Source organism: Nerophis ophidion, linkage group LG09 (genome assembly GCF_033978795.1).
Source record: "Nerophis ophidion isolate RoL-2023_Sa linkage group LG09, RoL_Noph_v1.0, whole genome shotgun sequence".
Classification (NCBI taxonomy): domain Eukaryota; kingdom Metazoa; phylum Chordata; class Actinopteri; order Syngnathiformes; family Syngnathidae; genus Nerophis; species Nerophis ophidion.
In genome coordinates, this window is record NC_084619.1 from 57,052,363 (window position 1) to 57,059,862 (window position 7,500).

The 7,500-nt window shown below is 42.8% G+C and overlaps 1 protein-coding gene across 2 annotated transcripts in view; it reads left to right on the forward strand.

Moving 5' to 3' along the window:
- LOC133559502 (potassium voltage-gated channel subfamily KQT member 5-like) overlaps positions 1-7,500 on the forward strand; it is a 241,718-nt gene that overhangs the window by 29,074 nt on the left and 205,144 nt on the right. The gene's annotated exons all lie outside the window — the stretch shown is intronic.

The following is a 7,500-nucleotide window of genomic DNA, read 5'->3' on the forward strand; positions in this document are numbered from 1 at the left end:
ATTGATATTTCGTATTTTCCGGACTGTAGAGTATATAAGCTGCATCCACAAAACTTTAGGGGAAATCATATTTTTCCTATATTAGCATATTTTTGCATACCTTAATTGTTTCTAGACTGTGTCTGTAACACGGCAGTAAAACTGCTGATCAAACAAAACAGAAGTCATCATCATGGACCCACTAGCTACGGAAGCTAAGTCTCCAATCAGACTCAGTAACGCCAGGGTGACGTCTTGGTGAGTTTACTGAGGAATATGTCAAACTGAAACAATACCAAAAAAAAAAAATCTGTTGTAAGTTAACAATATTACAGACACTCGTAAACGTATTAGCATATTATCTAGTGCTTGATTCCATTGGGATAGCGTGTACAACTATGCATGAAAACACTCCTACAGACGTCACACATGGGACGATTTAGTAGGTAAGAATTGTTTTAGTTATATTTTTAAACTTACAAACGTTGCTTGGAGTGATGAATGAAGAATCCAAAAGAGTAGAAAGGCTATGGACGACTAGATGATGGAATGGCACTATTCTACTTCCGGTTGAAAGCGCTAAAAAGAACACTTCAGCACCTGCAGTGAGCAACCTCGTCCAAAAGATGACGCCAAAGCACAAACAATACCACACCTCTTTGGTGTTGTCATGCCGAATTTCTTCCCCCTACAAACCCCCCCCCCCCCATTTACTTCCGGGATCATGATTAATACACACGTTTTTTTTAACACTATATTATAAAATAATAACGCTATATTATAAAAAAAAAAATAAAAAATTAAAAAACAATTTACAAACACAAGCTATGGGATGACTTAAGAGGAAACGTGAGGAAACGTAACCCCGGAAGTAAATGCGTCATCCCATAGCTTGTGTTTATAAATTGTTTTTTTAATTTTATCTTTATAATATAGCATTAACAAAACGTCTGTATTTTTATAATATAGTGTAATATTGTTATGATATAATGTTAATAAAACGTCTGTATTAATCATGACCCCGGAAGTAAATGGGGGGGAAGGTTTTTGTTGGGGGGAAGAAATTTGGCGTGACAGTGTCTTTGTTTTGCAATATGGCCGTCAACCAAGAAAAATCCATAGATAAGCTGCACCTTTTTATAAGCCACAGGATTCAAAGCGTAGGAAAAAAGTATCAATTTATAGTCCGGAATTTACGGTATTTGAAATATGGGCATATAAATCGATCGACTGTTGCACCCGTAACAGTTCAAAATCACAGTTTTAGGATAATTTCTATTTACTGTAGATTGGTACGACGAAACATCGGTGGTTTTACTGTTACGTTTATCGTTACATTTCTGGCGACACAAAGAGCAGAGTATCTATTCCCTGGGCAACTCAACAGTGTCAAAATATAAACATTTCACAATAAATCTTACATGTATAACAACTTAGTGGTTAGAGTGTCCGCCCTGAGATCGGTAGGTTCCGAGTTCAAACCCCGGCCGAGTCATACCAAAGACTATAAAAATGGGACCCATTACTTCCCTGCTTGGAACTCAGCATCAAGGGTTGGAATTGGGGGTTAAATCACCAAAATGATTCCCGGGCGCGGCACCGCTGCTGCCTACTGCTCCCCTCTCCTCCCAGGGGGTGAACAAGGGGATGGGTCAAATGCAGAGGACAAATTTCACCACTACTAGTGTATGTGTGACAATCATTGGTACTTTAACTTTAACTTTAACTTAACTTAAGGCAGGGGTGTCGAACTCAAATACTGAGTGGGCCAAAATGTAAAACTGAACAAAGCCGTGGGCCAAGGTTGAACAAATTAACCTTTTAATAGGGACCCAAACAAGTTTGGCATTGAATATTGAACATGCAAGGCTTAAATAACTTTATAGTGACATGCAAAATGGAGTTTCAAATAATAATAATTATATAAAAAAAAAATATCAATGGCATATCAAATAAAATTGAAAAAAAAAATGTGATGCCTCTTTTCTATTTGCAGCCTTCTGAGGTAAATATCAACATTAACTTTTTCCACAGGCTAGTAAATTCGAAAATAAAATAACAATGAGGTGGGCGGGGTTTGGTGGTAGTGGGGGGGGTGTATATTGTAGCGTCCCGGAAGAGTTAGTGCTGCAAGGGATTCTGGGGTGTTACGGTGCTGTTGTTCTCCCGAAATGTGTCTGTCATTCTTGTTTGGTGTGGGTTCACAGTGTGGCGCATATTTGTAACAGTGTTAAAGTTGTTTATACGGCCACCCTCAGTGGGACCTGTATGGCTGTTGGCATTGCATTCACTTGTATTTGTGTAAAGCTCTAGATTATATGTGACTTGGCTGGCACGCTGTTTGTATGGAGGAAAAGCGGATGTGGCGACAAGTTGTAGAGGAGTCTCAAGATAGTGCCTGTAAAGCACGCCCCCAATATTGTTGTACGGGTGGAAATCGAGATAAATTCGGGAGAATGGTTGCCCCGGGAACGGTAGGAACGTGGATAGGAGGCCACGGGGAAGACCCAGGACACTTCGGGAAGACTATGTCTCCCGGCTGGCTTGGGAAGGCCTCGGGATTCCCCGGGAAGAGCTAGACAAAGTGGCTGGAGAGAAGGAAGTTTGGGCTTCCCTGCTTAGGCTGCTGCCCCCGCGACCCGATCTCGGATAAGCAGAAGATGATGGATGGATGGATGGATGGATGGGTTGCCCCGGGAAGTTTTTGGGAGGGGTACTGAACTTCGGGAGTCTCCCAGGAATATCGGGAGGGTTATCAAGTATGAGTACGTGACAGACTTCTCAAGCCGTCATGCGGGTTCCAAGGACCGTCAAGGAAGGACATGGCGGCGGCACGTTTAGACTTCTTTATGTAGGGTCCGCAGGCCCTTTGCAAAGGGCCAAGGACCCTATTGAAACTGGTGCGTTTTATTATTCTTTATTATTCCGCCGCCTCTTTGAACTGTAATTTGACCCCTTGAACATGCTTCAAAACTCACCAAATTTCACACACTCATCAGAACTGGCGAAAATTGCCATCTAATAAAAAAACAAAAACCCAAAAATCAAATGCGCTCTAGCGCCCCCTAGGAAAAAAAAAAACAGACTGCTTGTCACTTCCGCTAGGAATGTCGTAGAAACATGAAACAAAAACTTCTATGTAAGACTGACTTAGACCTACATTTCCCAATTTAAACTGCTATAGCAAAAATCAACAGGAAGTTTGCAAAAAACCCTTCAAAGCAAAAATTTCGCAAAAAAAATCAGTTTTTGCCTCTTTGAGCTGTAATTTTACCCCCTTAAAATGCTTCAAAACTCACTAAACTTGGCACACACATCAGGACTGGCAGAAATTGCGATTTAATGAAAAAACCAAACCCCAAAACTCAAAAATGCGCTCTAGCGCAATTTTGGGATAAAACACAGAAAAACTGCTCCTAGGAAGAAAACACAGACAAAACGGCTTGTAACTTCCGGTAGGAATGTCGGAGAGACCTGAAACAAAAACCTCTATGTAGGTCTCACTTAGACCTACATTTTAATAATAATAAAAAATGTCATTTTTGCCTCTTTGAGCTGTAATTTGACCCCTTTAAAATGCTTCAAAATGCAAGTTATAGCTCTACTATACAAAGTGAAAACCATTTATCAACAACATCCGGAAACGCCGATCTGTAATTTGACCCCCTTACCATGCTTTAAAACTCACCAAATTTTACACACACATCAGGACTGGCGAAAATTGCCATCTAATAAAAAAACAAACCCTAAAAATCTAAATTGCGCTCTAGCGCCCCCTAAGAAAAAACCCAGACAAAACTGCATGTAACTTCTGTTAGGAATGTCGTAGAGACATGAAACTAAAACCTCTATGTTGATCTGACTTAGACCAGGCTCGACCAACGCTGCTTGCAGCTTTAATTTTCAATAACGACTGCTTTTCAGTCGTTATTGAAAATTAAAGCTGCAAGCAGCGTTGGTCGGGTCCGCCTTTGGCTGCCGCCGCCGCTACTCAAGCCCTGGTCTAAGTTAGATCAACATAGAGGTTTTAGTTTCATGTCTCTACGACATTTCTAACAGAAGTTACATGCAGTTTTGTCTGGGTTTTTTCATAGGGGGCGCTAGAGCGCAATTTAGATTTTTAGGGTTTGACTGCTTTTCAGGGCTTCACGGTGGCAGAGGGGTTAGTGCGTCTGCCTCACAATAAGAAGTTCCTGCAGTCCTGGGTTCAAATCCAGGCTCGGGATCTTTCTGTGTGGAGTTTGCATGTTCTCCCCGTGAATGCGTGGGTTCCCTCCGGGTACTCCGGCTTCCTCCCACTTCCAAAAACATGCACCTGGGGATAGGTTTATTGGCAACACTAAATTGGCCCTAGTGTGTGAATGTGAGTGTGAATGTTGTCTGTCTATCTGTGTTGGCCCTGCGATGAGGGGGCGACTTGTCCAGGGTTTACCCCGCCTTCCGCCCGATTGTAGCTGAGATAGGCGCCAGCGCCCCCCGCGACCCCGAAAGGGAATAAGCGGTAGAAAATGGATGGATGGATGGACTGCTTTTCAGCTGCTCCGCCTTCCGCTCGCTCTTCCGCTTGCCTTTCTGCTTCGGGCGTCGTCACTTCTCTCGCGCTCTCAGTCTCTCAGTCTCTCAGCGACAGCTTCCCTCTGGCTCCTTCTCGTCTCTCCGCCTCTCTCCCTGACGTTCACGGCTGTAGCCCTTTTATACAGTGCGAGAGGATTACTCAATTGTCTCCAGGTGCGCGATCCACGCACCTGATCTTGATTGCGGCGTCGCTCCCTGCGCGCCCCGCCCGCTCCGCCCGCTCACTGTCCACCCCTCCTCGCCGCCCTGCCTCACTGTTCGACTACTGGCCACGCCTCCTCGCCGCCATCTTGGGCTGTGCTACGGTGTGCCCTGCCTTGCTGTCAGACTGCCGGCCACGCCTCCTAGTACCAGCGGGCCAGCTCTAATGTTAATTTGATATTGCCTCAAGGGCCAAATGAAATTACACGGGCCAGACTTTGACACCCATGACTTAAGGCCTACCATGACTCCTGGTAGAAGTAGTTAACTAGTTGAGTCACGTCATTAAACGTGGTTGTGAAGTGAACACTTATTTACCTCCAGCGTAAATTGAGTTTTTGACTCCTGCTCATAAGCGCAAATTTAAACACAGCCTCAAAATCAAAAACAATTCCAATCAAAAGTTAAAAATGCACATTTTGTTATTGGTAGCCAAAGCTGACTACTTTTACTTTTTCTAAAGATGTGACTCGCAGTGTGCTAAAATCCGCCATCCACGCTGGATTCTGGAACATATCCATATTTATTAGCTTACCCGTAAAACATAGCCTACAGTATATTACATTAGTTGTCTTATTGTAAGTTATGAGTCAGTGCTTAAAGTATCAATCAGGTTTATCTACTGGATGTCTGAGCGTCGGGAGGAAGCCAAGCTGACAGGAGGAGGGGCCTGGACGCCGGATGTGGACGTTTTTTTTTTTCCCCCGCTCAGGCGGTACAGCTGAGGTCGCCAGGGGTTAAGTTGTTACATCTGCTGAATCCGCCGCCTCCGACGTGTAGTCTGGATTAGCTGGATGTTGGACATTTCATTGTGTTTTGTAAAGAACACTTGAGAGCTGGTTCTTATGCCCTGAGCAGCCTAAGTTGTTCTCACTGATAATGGATACAAAACACATAGTTTAGCATACATTGATCATTATATATTTATTACTGCACAATGTTGAGGTCAACTTTTTACACCAAGCCTACCTGCTTGTACCGGACGTTTTCACTTTCCCTAATATTAAACAACATACTGGAAATTAGGGTCAGTAATCATTACATCGAATTAGGGGTGCACAAAAATACATATTTTACATCTGAATCACGGTTCTTATTTATTCCGATTGTTAATCAATTACTAACTTTCAAAAATCGATTTAAAAGATCATTTATTTATATATATAAATGAATATATTCATATACAGTATACGAATAAATATATATATTTGTATATGAATATATTTTCATATATATATGTATGAAAATATATTCTGGGTTTCCCTGCTTAGGTTGTTTGCCCCGCGACCCGACCTCGGATAAGCGGAAGAAGATGGATGGATGAATGGATCATAGAAAAAATCTATTTAAAAAAAAGGAAAAATTATACACAAAAATTATATAAATTCAAATACATTATATATCTATATATACACACATATATATATATATATATATATATATTCAAAAATACATTATATATATATATATATTTATATAATATATATTATATTATAATAATACATATAATATATATTAATATCCATCCATTTTCTACCGCTTATTCCCTCTCGGGGTCGCGTGGGGCGCTGGCGCCTATCTCAGCTACAATCGGGCGGAAGGCAGGGTACACCCTGGACAAGTCGCCACCTCATCGCAGGGCCAACACAGATAGACAGACAACATTCACACTCACATTCACACACTAGGGCCAATTTAGTGTTGCCAATCAACCTATCCCCAGGTGCATGTCTTTGGAAGTGGGAGGAAGCCGGAGTACCCGGAGGGAACCCACGCATTCACGGGGAGAACATGCAAACTCCACACAGAAAGATCCCGAGCCTGGATTTGAACCCAGGACTGCAGGACCTTCGTATTGTGAGGCAGACGCACTAACCCCTCTGCCACCGTGAAGCCCTATATATTAATATATATTATATTATTCAAAAATACATTATATATATATATATTTATATAATATATTATATAAATATATATATATCTATATAATGTATTTTTGAATATATATATATGTGTATATATAGATATATAATGTATTTGAATTTATATAATTTTTGTGTATAATTTTTCCTTTTTTTTTAAATAGATTTTTTCTATGATCCATCCATCCATCCATCTTCTTCCGCTTATCCGAGGTCGGGTCGCGGGGCAAACAGCCTAAGCAGGGAAACCCAGACTTCCCTTTCCCCAGCCACTTCGTCTAGCTCTTCCCGGGGGATCCCGAGGCGTTCCCAGGCCAGCCGGGAGACATAGTCTTCCCAACGTGTCCTGGGTCTTCCCCGTGGCCTCCTACCGGTCGGACGTGCCCTAAACACCTCTCTAGGGAGGCGTTCGGGTGGCATCCTGACCAGATGCCCGAACCACCTCATCTGGCTCCTCTCGATGTGGAGGAGCAGCGGCTTTACTTTGAGTTCCTCCCGGATGGCAGAGCTTCTCACCCTATCTCTAAGGGAGAGTCCCGCCACACGGCGGAGGAAACTCATTCCGGCCGCTTGTACCCGTGATCTTATCCTTTCGGTCATGACCCAAAGCTCATGACCATAGGTGAGGATGGGAACGTAGATCGACCGGTAAATTGAGAGCTTTGCCTTCCGGCTCAGCTCCTTCTTCACCACAACGGATCGATACAACGTCCGCATTACTGAAGATGCCGCACCGATCCGCCTGTCGATCTCACGATCCACTCTTCCCTCACTCGTGAACAAGACTCCTAGGTACTTGAACTCCTCCACTTGGGGGAGGGTC